A 19,563-nucleotide genomic window follows, 5' to 3' on the forward strand; every position below is an offset into this window, starting at 1 on the left:
TTAGTCATTTTCTAACCCTAAACTTAATCTTAACTGGAATATTGAGAATAAATATAAGCCTAATTGCAAGTTGATTCTAATATTAATAGCAATACTCTAGTTCACATTCATTCTAATTCTTGCCAGGCTTATATTAAAATTTACCTTCAATTTGACCCTCATTATTTTTCTCTTTCAACCTAACCCTAACCATGGCTGGAATCCTAACCATAACCTTAACTCTAAAGGTATCCCAATTCTAAAATTTATGAAAAATGCTCATTTTTTGCAATCCTGAAATTCCACTGTAATCCTCAAAATAAATTGCAGGTTTTCCTAAGCCCTACAGATTTTCTCACTCTTATCTCTGAACCTATCTTTTTCCACAAGAGGAATCATTATACCCATTGATCTCAAATCCTGATATTATGAAATACATTGTACTTCCATTATCACAGATTTTTCTGAATTCCTAAAATCTAAAAAAGTTCAGTTTTACTTAACATTTAACACATTTCTTTTTCTTTTTTTTCTTTTTGTCGGTCATGGGGCTTGAACTCTGGGCCTGAGCACAATCCCTGAGTTCTTTAGCTCAAGGTGTGCGCTTGTACCACTTGAGCCACAGCACCACTTTCTGGTTTACTGGTAGTTAATTGGAGATAAAATTCTCACAGACTTTCCTGCCTGGGCTGGCTTTGAACTGCGGTCCTCAGAAATCAGCTTCCTGAGTAGGTAATGAGGCTGACAGGGGGATTACAGTTAAATGCGTAAGGTAATGAGTACATTTCTTGTTGACCATTGTTACTCCCTTCTTTTTTGTTGTCCAACTATCCCTTCCCTCTCCCATCTCCATCACTCTTTTCTCTCCATGGTGTAAAGTTCATTTTCAGTACAGTGTGCTGTGAGTATTATTGTTGCAATAGGTCATCCTGAGTTGAACCTAAATTGGCTATTTCTCTAACCCTAATTCTAATTCTGTCAGTTATCCTAACCCTAACCATAATAATAATGATAGTTCAATTAGAAGTTAACAAAAAATACTCGTTTTTGTTCATCCTGTTAATCCTCTGTACATCTTAAATTTGTAGTAGGAAGACCCCTTATCAGGCAGGCAAGCCCACCTAGTCATCCGGAGTGACAGAGCCCACCACAACAAAGTTGTTATTAAAGAAGCAACTTTATTGAGAAGGTTCCTACACTGACCGGCCAGGGCTGCAGCAAAGGCTCAGGAGCTGATACTGCGACCCCCAGCGGCCCACGTACTTAGGTTTTTAAAGGCAAAAATCACAGCCTGGTCATGTAGGCAACCAATGAGATTGTCACACACCCAAAAGATTGCACAGTCATACCAGACCACACACAGGTGGCCAATGAGGTTACACTTTGTCACATAATGGCTGTTTAAACCAGCCTATCACTTTTGGTTTAAATGACTCACGAATTCAATGGTAAAGTGGAGCTTAAGGTAAGCATATACAAGGAGTTTAGTGGAGTTTAACATAAGCATGTGAAAAAGGTGGAGTTTATGGTAAACTCAGGATGTTGCCAGCATGAGCCTGATTACTGGCTCTCTGTTTAAAAGGTCAGTCCTTAACAGAACAATGAAGGTGGGTTAAGTTGTTAAGGGGAGGGGAACCTAGGGGCATTCTTCTCATTCTAAGAACTGGGCTGGTTGGAGCCAAGGTCCAGTTAACCTTGTTTAGAGGTTTTTGGTTTTTTTCCTAAAATCCCTAAAACAAAAACAAAGTCTGTAAAGAAGCTGTACTAGCTCGAGTTTCCTCTCAGGGCCTAGTTCAAAATTAAGTTGCAGTTTAGCTTAAATCTTCCAAAAGAGTTTATATGTGCATATATAAAGATATAATTTTATGTAAAAAACAAGATCTTTGGAGGAAGGAGTAACAAAAAGGAAATAGAGTGAGTATAATCAAATGTTTTAAATATATTATGGAAAGAGAATAACGAAACTGCCACTTCTGAAAATTAATAACCATTAATAAAATAACTATAAATAAATAAATAAATAAAACACTGCCTTCCAGTGTTCGTGAAGAGAACTATGATATGTTTTGTGAAAGAAATACTTGTTCTAAACTTTGTTCATGCATAATTTATATTGTTATTGGCCAATTATTTAACTTAATGAATAAAAATAAGATTCCCTGACAAAAAAATATAAAACAGTTACCTAGTAATTGTTTGAGAAAAAGTTATAGTCATGAGTTTTAAGAATCTTTCTATTTCCCTACAAAGCAATGATTTAGGTGTACTAATCTAATATTTGTAGTAAGTTTAGAGAACATAATAGGCATAAAATACAATGAACTGTACATCTTGTGTCTTGGATGAGTGATATTTTAAACATTGCCTTTTATTCAAATGAATACTTAGGTTTACTTTTCAAAATAAATGCAATTTTAACTCCTTTCAGAACAAGTACTTACCCTGCAATTAAATGTATTAGTATATTCAGATATTTAAAAGCTAAATTTTCTATGTTTGTTATGTAGCTCTACATATTCAGAATAACATGATTTTTCTATTCATAAATGTCTAAACTCTGGGATTTTTCCTTCATCAATATAAATTGTCTCATGAGGTTTTTGTGAAAGCTCCAGTAACCAGTGTGGGATGTTTGCTTCATCAATATAAATTATCTCATGAGGTTTTTGTGAAGGGTCCAGTAACCAGTGTGGTCAAAAATATTTCCTGAATTCTAAATTTTAAATCTAATCATTTTTAGCCTTTGATTTTATCAGTTATTGTCTCTTCAGAGCAACTAAAATAAATACTACTTTTTAAACATTTCACTCACATTGTAAATAATATTCACATGGGTCAAACAGAGACTAATCATTTCAAACTCACCATATTTGATGATCTCAGTGTGAAGAATGTAGAGAGTATAAGAATCTTATACTCAATAATATTTTTGGTAAAATTCAATTAAATTATATATCTAAATTTCTAAATTGGAGGTAAATAACATGGAAATAAGAAAATAATACAAAAATGATTACTTTGGGATCATTTTCTTCTTAATTTTTTTATTGTGAAAATATCGTACAGAGGGGTTACAATTATATGGGCAAAGTAATGAGTACATTTCTTATCAAGCAGTTTCCTCTTCCTTTGTTTCTCCTTCCCATCCTTACCCATCTCCACACCCTCACCAGCCAAAGTTGTAAAGTTCGTCTTTCGACATAACGTCTTGTACATCTCATTAATACAATGGGTCCAACGGTATTCCTAAAATTATGAAGCAAAAATATCTCCAGGAAATATATTTTTCAATAAAATGTTTCAATCCTTAGGTAAAGTGCATTATACTTCAATATAAAGTTTATCTCAAAATAGAAATTCTGCAACTAATCTAATGCATGTTTTCAGGCACAAAATTCTGTGACTTCTAGTCTTATTATGTGATTTTAATTATATTTTTATTGTGAAATGATCCCTCCTTATATTTATTACAAACTTCTGTAATTATACAAATCATGCCTGTACATACTAATTTACATAATTTAATATACAAACAAAATTATCTTTTTTCTTGTCTCCCACAGGGAAGGATGAATTGCTGAAGTATATTAAATGAAAGCACTCTAACAGAAAGTCTATATGGAACGGAAATTTGCAACGTGAGGATGGGAACATGAGCACTTTCTACTTGGCTGAACAAGAATTCTTGTTTCTACAGTACTTTCTTGCCATTTAATCACACAGGGAATGCCACAAAATTTGAAGTTCATATGAAGGAATTACATTCCTAAAAGTTGTGGCAACCCTGCTGGAAGCTCAATCTTATCACAAATTCTTTGTGCTTGTTGGCTGATCTATTTCTCTATCACATGTTTCATATTATTAAGCATATTAGTAATTCAACTGGAAGTACATGGCAGGAGACTCCTGAAATCACATCTATTGCAGTGTAATATTTAGAAGAGAGGAAAAAAAGATTATATTGATCTCCAATTCCTCCCTTTGGCCTTTAATATACTAATTAATTGTCAAAACAATCGTGTAAGATGTTAGTTTATTTTCCCTATTTAATTAGAGATTAAGCAAGTGTTTTTTTGCAGCAAAGTGATGACAGTAGTATCACAGCTCTGATATGAGCACCTCTTCCCTAACAAGTAATGCTCTATGGACTGTAAATATGGAAGCCACACTAAATTCTCTCTCTGTCTGTCTCTCTTTCTCTCTCTCTACTCACACACACACACACACACACACACACACACACACACAAACACCCACACACAAACACATAGAGTTGCCACCCAGACACATCAGAGATCAGTTCCATTCCTTTGAAATTATAGTTGACTGATGTTTGTGCTCCCTTGCTTTTCTTTGCTTCAGGATCTTGCCTGGATTTGTATGTTTCCCTGAGATCAAGTCCCTTGTTCTAAGTATACTGTGTATCTTTGTATGCTTCAGGCCAATTAAGAGTACCTTGAATACAATATCTTCATACTTGACATTCAAGTCAAACTCCGTGAATTCATACTACTGTTTCAAGATACTAGAATGTATTGGATCTCGAGACAAAAAAATGCCCACTTTGTTGTTTTAGAAGGAATTGAGATCATGAAATAGAAGAATACCGATCAGGAACTGAGCTAAGAGAATGGGAGTATGTGGGAAAATGTAGAATGCTGTATGTGTGTTAGAGATACAGAATAATAGGCTCATTTATTGAAAACTTGTCATCCTCTATTGAAAGCTCAATTTAAGCATACAGTTTTCCAGTTACTTTGCTTACCTATCACTTCTGATCACAAATTCTTTTATGAGTGTGTATAGTATCTTTGAATAAATTACACGATTTGCAGGTACTTAACATCTTAAGGAAAGACAGTCTGCTTCTACATTTTTCATTCTATGTGACAAACCCTTATTTTTTGTTTCCCTGTTTGCTAAATAAATGTATTCCTGGAAACAGGATATTGACAGCAAATCTGAGTGTAATTTTTATTTTGTAAATTTCAAATAGAATGTAAACTTTGTATTGACTAGTCATTTTTTAAAAATGAGTGATATTCATGAACACAATATTTTGATGCTTTTAAGTTAATTGAGAATTGCATGGTAGTTCTTGTGTCTAATTGACTTAACCATTATATTATTCATGTATAAACATTGCATTGCACTTATTTATTTTTATATATAAAATAATTCCCAAGGGTTTACTTTAAAGTGATAATAGGGGAGTTGTCCTCATGTTCCAAACTTTATATTTACTTCAGTAAAAATAGTAGAAACACATGATGTTTACTGAAGCAATTTAAAAGCTGAGAACGCATTTCTAAAGAGACTGGATTTATTGATTAAAGCATAGAATAGAGTAAAAAGGTCAGGTTTCTTGCTTTAGACTGCATAAATTTCATATGAATGTAACTAAAGATGAGATGAATATAAATTCATATTTATATTACTGAGATTTACATCACAATATAAGCAATATAGGTATTTTAAGGAAGTGGTCATTCAAAGCCCTAGATACATAATGGATGAATAATGGAATTGAAAATAGCAAAGGGAAAACAACTCAACATGCAGCTATTATGATTTTATAATACTAATATGGAAGTAATGGAGCTTTTCCCTTTCTGAAGAACGTTTAGCCAGTAATTTCAATGTAAGTCATCAATTGTAATGAGTCTAAAGTCTTTTCCTCCAAGATATCCAAGAGTACTATAGTCATCCTCTGAAGAGTAAATAAGTAATTATTTTCATTAGCTTTGCTTAATATTAATTTACTTGTAGTAAATAGGTTTAAAAGTCTTCTCTTTCTCTCAATTTAATAACATACATTTCTATTTCTTCTTAAAAGCCTGAAATCACTATTTCAAAGTAGCATAAGCAGGAAAACAAAATAACCTGATACAACAATCACAAATCCTAAATTATGTGAAAAAATCCACAATATAAAAAATAAATCTGAGGAAGAGGAAAAACAATGACAGAATAACAACAGAAAATTATCCTAGCTATCTCTAATAAAGCAGAGATTTAGATTCGTAGCAGGTACTCCACAGCTAGAGGGTCACATGAAATCAGCCATAATTATAGATATGCAGCTATAAATATAGATATAATTATAGACATACAATTCATAAGAAGGTTTTATACTGTCTTCACAAGAAAAGAGAAATCTATGAAAAGGTGCCACCCAGGAACACATTGGGCAACACATTCGAAAGCACATGTGCAGTGTGGAAATAAAAGGCAACATGGAAAAAAAAAAAACAGGAACAGAAGTGTACATCAGAGAAATCCACATCCATATACATAGACAATTTGCCATACCACTGGACAGTCCAAATGGTCACTGGAACCACAAATATTAACATCACAACATCTCACCACAACTGATTTCTATTCCTACACTTAATGGACTTGACAAAAATGCAATTCCAGAAAAACACATTACAACTGGAAGCCAAACCAAGACCCTGCAAATCAACTAAGAACATAGAGTCACCTATTAATATCATAGATCCCCTAAAAGAAAACCTCCAAATGGACAGAAAAAAATCAGAAAAATACAAAAAAAGTAATGTCAAAGTAGTATTATTCATACAGTAAATAACCAGGCATTAGAATAGACAATCAAGGACGTAGAAGATAGTTATCAAAATGTATTACAGATACTGCTGGAAAATGTGATTAATGGAAAGATAGAAAACTTCTACAAGGAAAATTGAGAACAAGATGAGACCAACCAGTCATTAGCAAAATAATTCATGGAGACTTCAAACAGAAACATAAATAAATTCTGAGAAGGCAAGAGAGTCCAAGAAAAAATGGATGCCTAGTTAAAACATATGACATAAGACACAGTTAAGAAAACAATCCTTACATCTCCCCCAACCAAAGAAAAAAATGTCCAGAAAGTCCATACAAGACCTAAAATAAAGCTTTAATAAAGAGACAAAACCCCTAAAAAATGACCAATTAGAAGACAGGGAAATAAAAAATCAAAGTAGAAGTCTCTACAGCAAATAGATGATATTGAAGATAATCTCAGGGTCAAAGACAGAATAGATCTAATAGGAAAGAGGAAATAATCATTTAGAACAAATCCAAGAAATAAGAAATGATCTTGCCAGAACTTCAAGACTCAGTTAGAAGATCAAATTTCGGGGAAATAGGTATCAAGAAGGAGAAGAGCAAGATACTAAATGGATGGGAAGCATATTACAGAATTCTAGCAGAGAACAGGCCAAAAATCCAACAAGATAGGCTCATTCAAAGAAGAGAAGCCTTTAGAAACCAATCAGAATTCTAGAACTGAACAATCCACCACCACATCATAATCCATTAGAGGATTATTAAAGATCAAGGAAAGGATTCTTAAAGATGCCATAGAGAAAAGATTGATTATTTATAGAGGATATACAGTCAGAATAAATAAAGATTTCTTAACTGATATGGTAAAAAGGAGAGCCTGGCATTATATATGATAAACATTAAAGGTAAACAACTACCAACCATGAATACGTTCCCAAGCCAAACTCTCCTTTACATTTAAAGGATATATAAACATATTTCATGACAAAGAAAACTTGAAACAAAATATGTCCACCAAATTATCAGAATAGAATATGATCAAATATATCCTACATAGAGAAGATCAAGAAGAGGAACTGGTCATATAAAATGTTCCCTACCAGAGAATAAGGTAAATATATTAAGAGTAGATGAGGGACAGCTCCTAACAACAGGTGTATAACATAGCAGGACTTATCAGATATTTCTATCTTAACTCAATATCAATGAACATAAATTTCCAAATAGAAGACATAGATTAGATAGTTGTATCAAAAACCAAGATGCATCCATTTAGTATCTATGAGAGACACATTATCAAACGCATTCTATGAAGATTGAATTAGACTCCTCCCCAAATCACATAGGGACTTACCAAAGAAAGAGAACTATGAACCAAACTCTTTGATAAGCATTAATGCAGAACTTCTTAATAAAATTCTCACTAACCAATTTCAGCAACTAACAAAAAAATCATATGTTATGATCAAATAGGAATCATCTTGGATACGATTTGAGTCAATATTCTTGTCAATAAACATAATACAAACCATCTGCAAAAGCAGGGACAAGAAACACATGATCGTCATTAGGGATGTAGAAATAGCTTTTAACAAGCTCCAATACCCCTTTATGATTAAAAGGTCTGGGAACCTAGGAATGCATGGAACATTCCTCAGTATTAAACTGAGTATGTATATGACACAGATAATTAGCATTTACCTAAGGGTGGAAGCATGAAGACATTAATATGAGGAATGAGAAAAGGATGTCCACTCTCTACTACTCTTCAATATGGTAGTGGACTTTCTTGCAAGAGCAATAGACAAGAGAAAAACATAAAGCAGATCCAAATAGGGAAGGAGTAAAACTATCCCATTTTACAATTGAAATGATCCTGTATTTAAAGGACCCTGTGGATTCCTCCCTTTAGTTAGTAAAGGTGATGCTAACCTTCAGCAATGTAGCAGGGTATAAAAACCACAAGAATCAGTAGTTTTTCTGTTACCAACGATGGGAAGATCCACGCTGAAATCCAAAAAACAACCTCATATGTACTAGCCTCAAAATCAAATCAAATCTAAACAAAACAATACAACAACAACAAAACTAGGAATTAATTAATTTACCTAAAATTGTGAAGGCCCTATATGTGAAAACTTTAAAACTATAAACAGGGAAATTGAAGGAGATTCAAAGAAATAGAAAGTATTTCAATGTTCCTGGTTGGAAGAATTAACATTTTGAAAACTGCAATACTTCCTCTAAACAATTGGCAATGCAATACTCATCAAAATCCCAACAATATTCTTCAAAGTAGAAGAGAAGCAATGCAACTATAATATGGAATTACAAAATTACAGATGAAACAGAATGCTTAGAAATGAATACATGGGCCTATAGTCATCTTACCAACACAAACGCTCACACACACACACACACACACAGACACAGACACAGACACACACACACACACACACACACACACACACACACACACACACACACACACACAATGGAATTATATTCACCCATCAGAAAGATGACTTTTCACCAGTAGTAAGGAAAATGAAAGGTTTGGGAAAATTATATTAAGAGAAAAGACAAAGGAATGCAGACTCAGAGCAATATAGGTTTCATGGATTCATTCATTTATGATAGCTAGAAGATGCTTACAAATCTATAAGTAAACAAGACAGATTCTACCTCGTCCATTAGAATGGCCATTACTAAGAAATTTAACTATAGCAAATTCTGGCATGGTTGTAGCCAATTGGGAACTCTATTACACTGTTGGTGGGAAATTAAACATGTTCAACCACTGTGGAAGGCAGTACGGAGTTTCCTGAAAGAGTAAATATAGATCTCCCTTAAGACTCAGTAATTCCCCTCATGGGCAGTAAGCCAATAAATAACAAACAAGCTCACATGAAAGCTACCAGCATAACCGTATGCAGGGCTCAGGCCCAGAGTTCAAGGACTGGAAAAATGTTACCACTGCTGGTATTTGTTTCCGTAAAGATACCAAATCAATCTATTTGCAGTAGCTAGATTAGGACTTAAATGTTAGTGGGTGATAAAATGGCTCCTTTGTTGAATGTTAGGAAGAGATGTAGGTAGTCCATGAAAGGGAGATTTTGTTGTTGTTGTTGTTCGAGGGGCTTGAAGTCTGGACTTGGACACTGTCCCTGAACTCTTCAACTCAAGGTGAGTGTTCTACCACTTGAGTGACAGTGCCACTTCTGGTTTTCTGATGGTTAAATGGAAATAAGAGTCTCAGGGTCTATCCTGCCCAGGCTGATTTTGAACTGTAGTTCTCAGATCTCAGCTTCCTGAGTAGCTAGGATTACAGCTGTGAGCTACTGGCACCAGGTAAAAATGGGAGATTTTTAGAAATGAAAATCCACCTCTTCACCTGTGTCTAAACCTCAGATATTATTATTAGAACACTTCACCTTCACCTCATTTCATCAGACATTTGTAAATTTTCTCTTTTCCTTCATGTGGGAATACTGCAGTCAATATCAACTCAGCTGGGGGACTGGATCAATTGTATGGTAATTGTTAGCACCTAATTTAAGAACTTTTACATCAGAAGAAATGAAACCCTCACTTGGAATAATTGTTTTCTCTTTTTATTACAAATCTGTGCTTGATTATTCCCTAATGTGATATGGGACTTCCTAATAGAGTGATGAAATTTTCTTTATTTTCAACCTTCTCCCACATGTGGTCAAATATTTAAGAATTCAAAGATTTGCACTGAAAATTGATTAAGCTGACTTCTAAGAAAATGTGCATTTCTGGAATTTGGTCTTCTGTCATGTTCTTACATGCACAAGCTTTCTATGATTTATTTGTACTACAAGGAATTCTACTTTCCATCTTTGTGTGACCAATTTTAGTCTGATCAGTCTTTCTGATCCTCTCTCTGGAGTCTCATTTGAGTATGCCTCATAAAAAAGATATTAGTTATCAGCTAAATGATTCTCAGCTTCTGTTTTTTGCCTGACTTCTTGTAGGCTGTGATAGCAACCCTGCCTGGCTGTGCTTACTGGAGTGTGTGTGTGTGTGTGTGTGTGTGTGTGTGTGTGTGTGTGTGTGTGTGTGTGTGTTTTGTTTTAGATATCTAGGATTACTATTCAAGGTAGTAGTTTCTCTGGGCCCCTGTGATCCCTCAGCCTAGAGTCAATGAGTTATACTCCTTAGGATACAAAGAACAACTGACTAAATTCCTGTTAATTGTCTCAAAATGAGGCAATCAGGCATCCTTGCAAAGCCATCAATAATGCTTTGTAACCACTTACAGAAGTCGTCTATCAAGATGGCTTTTCAAAGTTGACTGTGAAAAATATTCATTTCTAAGTAGGCACCATAAAGCAGATCACATTCCTGGGATCAGACTTTTGGAAGGAAGTTTCCCCTTCCTTCCGTCTCTTATGATAGTTCAAACCATAATATTCTTCAGTTGTGGCCAACCTGGAGCACATATTCCCAAGAATATTCTGTAAATACGGGGTAAATACTTGTCTACTACAGACTGATTTATCTTGCTTTTATCTGTTGTTATTTTCATTACTTCAAACACATGGATAATTTATATTGGGATTAGACAAAGGATTAATGGAATAAACATTCAGTTTACTTTCATATATCCAATATAATACACTTAACCCGTAATGGACAAATAAATTCAACTCTAGAAACAATGTCAGGAATATAAAATAAGCTTTAATACGTATAATCTGGCACACATAAACCATCATCTACAGAAAATTTCAGTCTCTCTGTAAATATTTATTTGGTATGAAATAATAAAAATTTAATTAATGAATATCACTTTTAATTATCATCTGAAATAGTCCTCGTGTATATAATTGTAAATAATTTTATAAATGTCACCGAGACAAGAATTTAACATGCATGTAGAAATCAAATTTCCACAATTTAAGCTATATGAGAGGGATCGTACCCTCGTGTACTATGTGGTGTGAATTTTGCCACACTGCTGAACCCTTCTAAATAATACCAAGGGTCATGTGTAATAATTTATTATTTGAGGTTAAGATAATTGCTACGTGTAGAATACGCTTTGAATTATTACATTAACTCACAGAAATGAAGCAATGATTTGTTATTTGTTTAAATTCTAATGCTTCTCAATTTTACAATTCATTAAATATATTATTAAAATTATTTTCACTTTCTTCTTTTCTATAGCTGATGAAATTAAAATTATATATTAAACATTCAATGTTAAGAAATCAATAATAAGTAAACTATTATTAAAATGATATACTATTAAACTGTGATTTGAATTATACTTCTAACAAATTGTGATGTAAACAAGTCAATAGAATTAAGGGTGATCATTTTAAAACTTAGCAGCTTGTTTTTTTTTTTTTATTTTATTTTTTGGGTCCAATCGTGGGGCCTGAACTCTGGGCCTGGGCGCTATACCTCAGCATTTCAGCTCAAGGCTAGCGCTATACAACTTGAGACCCAGCACCACTTCTAGCTTTTTTCTTTTTGCTTATGTGGTGCTGAGGAATCGAACCCAGGGCCTCAGGCATACAAGGTAAGCATTCTAGCACTGAGCCACCTTCCCAGCCCAGCAGCTTGTTATTTGTTTCCTAATTGTGTCATTTGTTATTCTTGGTCCAAGTCATCTCTTCATCATAATTGTTTAGTTTTCTATTTTATCTCAATTGGTTTGCTGATTGTGCGTTTTGTTTTCCCTTTTTAATGACCGACATGAGGTTGAAAATCTGTATGCTGGTTTATTACTTCCTACATTAAAGTCAAATTGCTGCTCTCCACAGCTGTTCTACTCTACGATACTACAGTATTTCCCCCACTCCCATCTCCTGTATTGCTGCCCTCATATATTTTATTTTATTTTTTATTTAAATTTTATTGTCAAGGTAATGTACAGATGGGATATAGTTACATAAGTAAGGTAATTAATTTATTTCTTTTATAACTTGTTAACCATTCCCCTATTTTTCCCTCTCTTCACTCCCAACGCCCCCCTCCAAGATTATTTACAACATATTGACTTGTGATTACCACTGTTGCATAGGTTCCCCCTTTGTCCTTTGTCTCACCATTTTTTTTCTTTCCCTTCCCTAGTTCAGATCAACATATTTAAAATACCCAGGGTATCAAAATCAAATACAGTGACTACAGGGGATAAACCTTAGTTGGGGAAAACACAAAAGCATAAAAAGAAATCACAGTACATTAAGAACAACAACAACAAAGAACATGTCTTGGAGTTCATTTCACTTAGAATCACCTTATACAATCATATGTACATAGCTATTGAACTATTCTGCTCATCTACTAAGATTATGCTTGATGTACCCAATAATGCTCCCCTATTACCCAGTAATCCCACTTCTGGGCATATAACCAGGTGATCACAAACAAGGCCACAGTAAAGCTACTACTGTGTATCACAGTAATATTTACCAAAAATGACACACACACTCTCTCTCACACACACACACACACACACACGCACAGATAAACACACATGGAAAATTATGCTTCAATCACAAAGAATGTGACCACCTCATTTGTAAGGAAATGGAAGATCTTGGAAAAAATCATATTAGTGAAGTAAGCCAGACTTAAAGACACATAGGTCCCACGGTTTCCTTTATTTGTAATAATTAGTTTACATGAATGATAATCTCATGTATTTTAATTTGACATTTTGTTCTATGTTGAGCGCACAACATTATTGCTATATTTTTTGTTATTATTTCTGCAAATAGGCAGGTATACTTAAAGAATTACATTCATCTTATCCATTATTGAAGGAAGAACAACTAAAAGAGTAACCACTACTAGGAAGAACAACTCCTACTTACTTAGCTTCATTCCTATGTAAGGCCAATGTTGTCCCCTGTACCCTCATGTTGTACATTACAACTCTATACCTGGTCATAATGTATATCTAGTATCTTATGCATTGTGAACTAAATGCCCGAACTAAATGCTTTACTTAAAAAAAAAAATTCTGTCAATGTTTGAGGATGGTTTGTGTGTGTGTGTGTGTGTGTGTGTGTGTGTGTGTGTGTGTGTGTGTGTGTGTGTGTATGTGTGTGTGTGTATGTTTACAAAGATCAGAACATAACATTTTTCTTCATTTCGAATATATCTTACAGGTCATTGTAAGTTGTGGCTAATGGGAGCAGTCTTTTGTTATTTTAAGGATGAAACAGAAAAATATATTTGTGCATGTAACACAGTTGCTTTATTAGTGTCGTTGAACACTGAAATTCGATTTACACCTTGGCTGTTGTTGTGAATAATGTGAATAACAATGAACTACAGATATATTTACGAGTTACCCAGAGAGAAATAGTCACATGATTGGTGGGTCAGATGATATTTCAAGTATGATTTCTTTAGAAAACTGCATACTACTTTCTACAAGGAGAATATTAACCAGGATTTTGTCCTAGAGTAGAAAATTTCCTTTTCTTCACACTCTCACCAACATAATTACCTTTTATTCAAAAGGGAATAAAGGGCAAATTTTTACTATCTTCAGTACCCTAGACTGGCTTAAGACCGAAATCCAACCTCCTAAATGCTTAGCATTACAAACTTTTACCACCACACCTGGTTCCTTTGATTTTTTTTTATAAGAGTTATAATAGTTATAAAGTAGTATCATAGTAATTTTGAATTACATTTCTCTAATGACTTCTTCTCACAGCATTAAGCCAGCACAGAAGTTGTATTAAACACAACTGTGTAAACCCACTGGTGATATAGAGGGGTTTATGGAAAACATGTCTATTCGAACTTTTGTCCATTTTTAATCAAGTCTCTTGTTAATCTCATCTTTAATCTCTCTATACAAAAATAATTAATTCAAGGTAGTAAAAAGGAAAAAATTAAGCAACTCCTAACATTTTTCAATTTTCAATAACATGATATTGCTTAAATCATTTTCTGTTTATGCTTGAGACTATATAACAATTTATTTAGACCTTTTACATATCTATATATATTTTATTTATTTTACATTGATTGCTCTTTCCAAAGCCTGCGTGTCTAATTTTGGTTTCTTTCAGTCTTAAGAAGTTCAGATTTCAAACTCAAGAATAAATGGATGTAAGCAAACAAAAAAATACAGTTCCTCTCATCTGATAATGCCTCTACAAGAATGAGAAAAGATTTCATCATTCTAAGGACCCTTAATTCTTAAGATAACATTTGGTATAATGCTAATGTTATTACCATTTTAGTGTTGGGAAAAATTGTAATTAAAGGCAGGAAGTGCATGGCCCAAGACACAAAGTGAGGAAGGAAATGAGTCAAATTTTCCAAAAGTCTTCCAGCAATACACAAAAGGTAGATAAATTCTCTCCATTCACTGATACTCTCAATTCAATATTCATACTGTCCAAGAAATAATAGCATAGCAATTATTGCCCATGGTAATTGTTTTCTGTTACATTTTGTCTTCAACACAGACTGTGTTGGTGACATTGGGTTATCATTCACAGAGCTGAGCTTATAAATTATGGTCCAAATAGAGACAAATTTCTTCTGTCCCATAGTTCCAGTGTCATTTTTAAAAAGTACTAAATCTTTTAAATATCATCACTTACTGTATTTTAATAATTCAAGAATGAAAAATTTCACATATAATCACTCCAAAATGCTTTAAGACTAGGAGATGATAAAACAGGCCTCTGTGAAGTAAATTTTCTTCTACTTTTAAAATTATTCTGAAAGCCTGGTACTGGTTTGTCACACCTGTAATCCTAACTACTCGGGATACCTACTAAGGAGCCTGAGATCTGTGGATAATATTGGGAAGCCAAGAGGACAAAATAAATTCATGAGATTATTTTTCAAAATTTTAACGAAATAGCAAAGGGCCAGGAATGGAGATGTAGCTCATATAATAACTCACCAATCTAGAGAGAAAGACGTAGCGAGATGTTGAAGCCCTGACTTCAAACTCTGAGCATGCCAACACGCAGGAATGCACACACACTCACTTTTTCAAAATATCTTCATATCAGTGTTTTGCATTAATTTCTTTGTTAACGATATTATATGGGTAAAATGGGCTTCATAAACTCTTCCATCTCAAAACATTTTTATACATTTTTGTTGTAAAAATACTGTACAGAGGGGCTATAGTTATATGAGCAAAGTAATAAGTACATTTCCTATCAAGCATTGTTACCTCCTCCTTTGTTTTTCCCCCACCATTCCTTCCCTTACACCTCCACAAGTACACTCCTCATACCCCAAAGCCCCACCAAATGTCCCTAGCCTAAATTGTAAAGATCGTTTTTCAAAATAATGTCTTGTGCATCTATTGTTATACAATGGGTCAAACTGTATTCCTATTTAAGCATGTTGTTTTCTTCCTTTCCCTCCCCAAATTAGAGAAGTGTACATTCAAGATGCAGGTGCACCAACATCAAATAAAGTGAAAACAGGGTTATACTGTTGGGGAGGAGCGTATAAAAAAAGAAAAACAATCACTTCGTACATTATAAATATGTGAGAAACAACAGCAAGAAAGAAAAAAAAAACACTTGTGTCTATATCTTGGAGGTTATTTAGCTTAACATCAACTTATCTAGTCATATACACAAAGGCTTTCAACTTTTCTGCTTATCCCAGACATATACTAGTTTTTGCAAATAAGGGATACCATGGGACCTATGTTTCTTTGGACTTGGCTTACATCAGTTAATATAATTTTTTTCCAAGTCTTTCCATTTCCTAACAAATTGAGCGATGTCATTCTTTCTGATGGAGGCATAGAATTAATATACACACACACATATATTATATATATATATATATATATATATATATAATATATTTGGGTGCGTGTGTGTGTACACACAAATACACACAGAACATTTTCCTTTTTTGTTTTTTAGAGCAACTTAGTTTTCCATCTTCATCATTTTTTCAAATGTTTTTATTGTGATTAAGTGGTTACAAATTTCCCAAATTTCACAATATTGTGGGATAGTGATGCTTAGTTTAAGTCACAAACACATTCTAACTTCGATGGAGCAAATTGTCTATTATGGTCTACAACATTTATGAATTCTATGAGCTTTGCAATAGAGTTATTTCTTCCATATGTAAACTTTTTTGTTTTGAAATATGTATATTTCTTTTGTATTGCATAGCATCAGCTGTTCCCTCTTTCCCACTTGTTCCCTCCCTCCCTCCAGTGACATTGAGTTGCTTAGTTCATTTTGGTCAATGTCCAGTGCAGCTGATGGATCCCACTGTTGTATGTTTTTCCCTGATTCCCTCTAGTTCTGTGTCGTCCTCCTGTTTTCCCTTCAGTGTGCACATATGACGGGCAGAATGGGGTTATTTAGTAGTGATTCGACCAGATGAGTGGAAGTTCTTGGTTTCTTAAGTGTTATTAATTTTGTCATATCACCTTACATTTTGGATTTAACATCCACTTATCACGGAGACCATGTGCCATTTGTCTCTTTGCTTTTGGCTTAACTCGCTCAACATGATTTCCTGTAGCTTGATTGATTTCCCTACTAAGGCCATTATTTTGTCCTTTCTAATGGCTGGAGAATATTCCGTTGTGATATTTACCACAGTTTTTTGATCCATTCATCTCTGGTGGGACATATGGGTTGTTTTCATATCCTGGCTATTGTGAACAGTGCTGCAATAAACATGGAAGTGCATTTGTCCTTGAATATTGGTACCTGTTGTTCAGGATAGATGCCTAGAAGTGGTATGAGTGGGCCATAAGGAAGGTCAATATTTATCTTTCTGAGGACTCACCAGACTGCTTTCCAAAGTGGTTGTGTAAGTGTACATTCACACACACACACACACACACACACACACACAGTGAGAGAGAGAGAGAGAGAGAGAGAGAGAGAGAACATTTTCTTGATCCATTCTTCTACTGAGCAGCATCAGGGTTGGTTCCATATCTTAGCTATGGAAAATAATGCTACAATAAACATTGTTGTGGTGGTAGTTTTAGTATGGACTGGTTTGTGATCATTTGGGAGAATGGGCAAAATTGAGATTGCTGTATAATAGGGAGCTCTATGTGGAGGTTTTTGAGGAACCTCCAAACTGCTTTCCAAAGTGGATGAACAAGTTTACACTCCCACCAAGAATGCAGTAGGCTTCCCTTCTGGCCATATCCCTTCCAGCATCTGTTGTTGTAAAAATATGGAACGATTCACTAATTTGTGTATCATCCTTGTGCAGGGACCATGCTAATCTTCTCTGTATGTTCCAATTTTAGTGTATGTGCAGCCAAATTGAGCACAAAACATTTTTTATATATAAAGAGTAATTGATTTTCTTAAACTAGACAATTCAACAAAAATAAGTTCAAAAGAGTTGTGAAATTTTAGAACCATGTGTTTCTTACATAAGCACACATTTAAGAATAAAGTCCAGATTGACATATCAAAAACAAAATAATTCCAGATATTTGTTGTTCATGAGATTGGTAGGAGGAGGAATTCAATTATTCTACAAAAGGCACTTGTCATAATGATCATTGCAGCAAATGTTAAGGTTTGTTAAAAGTTTTAATGTTTTAAATATGTTTAATTTTGGGATTTGCTTATATATGGCAAAATTAAGTAATAAAAATTTTTGATAAAGTATATAATATTTCTGGTAGCATGTACTAGTATGTATGTACATTTCAGATTTTATAGAAACTTTACTAATGAGAAGTTGCAAAGACTGTGTAAAGAAGCAGAGTGAAGAGTTAAGATTTTAAGTACACAGTTTCTGTTAAATCTTTAGGGCTCCTTTATGTTATATGTTAGTGATGAACAAATAATGATATAATCCACATACAAATGATGAGATGAACTATAAATAGTAATCTTAGTGAGTAAATTTAAAGGCTACTTATAGCTTTATCCAGTTTTAAATGTACAGGAATATGAGAAAATAGTAAACTCTACTATGTACACTTCAAACACTGAAAACCCTGGTAATTGTTTTGTTTTTTATTTTAGTAATCATTAATATTTAATTATTGTTTTCTTTATTTATAGCATTTTTCCTTGTTGTAATATAATACAACTTTTTGTGAATCATGATTAAGAGGTACTTTGAGAATATTATTGGGATGGCCACACAATTTTTCATAGGTGCATGTGAATTTACAAAGAGCAAAACTAAAAACAAAATATTGATTAAAAATTATATCAAGTAGAATCTGAATAAGGAGTGTTGATAAATGTCCACACCTAAAATCTTAACCCTAGGCTGGAGCATCTTATTTAAATATTGTTGAGAATTTCAAGACTTCCTTTATGTAGGGCCCTTAGAAGTATGTACAGCATGCATGTGTACAAAGCCAGTGACAACAGACAAATATGACTAAGTTTCCCCAAAAGGAATCTATGAAGTCAATAGTTATCTTCCCAAGCAGATGAAAAAATGCGTCCAAAATGATTCAGTGCCCCTACATTTGTGGAGTTATTTAAGTTATGGATTCTTTGTTAGACATATTCTTTTCTTTTAAAAATTGTCAAATATTAGTTTATAATAAACTTTGTCTAGTATTTCTTGGGTCAAAACAGAAATCTTGATACAGTTGATGTCACTTGGCTTTCTTACTATCTCAGTTCAAAGCCAACCTAGGCAGGAAAGTCTGTCACATTCTTATCTGTAACCAAACACCAAAAACGCCAGAAGTGGAGTTTGGCTCAAGTAGTAGAGTCCTAGCTTTGGGGGAAGTTGGCCAGGGAAGACATTTCTTCAGGGACATGGTCCAGCCTCTGAGTTCAAGCTCCAGAACCAGGACAAACTAAACAAACAAACGAAAAAAACGCACATATTTCTTTGGGACCATCCATAAAGCACTGGTTTGAGAACAGACTCCTTTTGCTGATCATACTCACTGAATCCTGCTTTTTTGGAATACTAATTGCACTGGAGAATTCAGGACAAGACTAAATGAATTAATAAGTGACTCCTGCAACAACAGAATCATCTCAATGTGAAATATCC

General features: G+C 33.9%; 1 non-coding gene across 1 annotated transcript; it reads right to left on the minus strand.

Moving 5' to 3' along the window:
- Positions 1–17,748: 17,748 nt before the first annotated feature.
- Positions 17,749–17,854, minus strand: LOC122108384. Its single transcript, XR_006147558.1, has one exon. It is a non-coding gene; the product is annotated as a U6 spliceosomal RNA (small nuclear RNA).
- Between the last annotated feature and the right edge of the window lie 1,709 nt (positions 17,855–19,563).

This window comes from Dipodomys spectabilis, unplaced genomic scaffold, assembly GCF_019054845.1.
Source record: "Dipodomys spectabilis isolate Male_0828 unplaced genomic scaffold, ASM1905484v1 ptg000058l, whole genome shotgun sequence".
NCBI lineage: Eukaryota > Metazoa > Chordata > Mammalia > Rodentia > Heteromyidae > Dipodomys > Dipodomys spectabilis.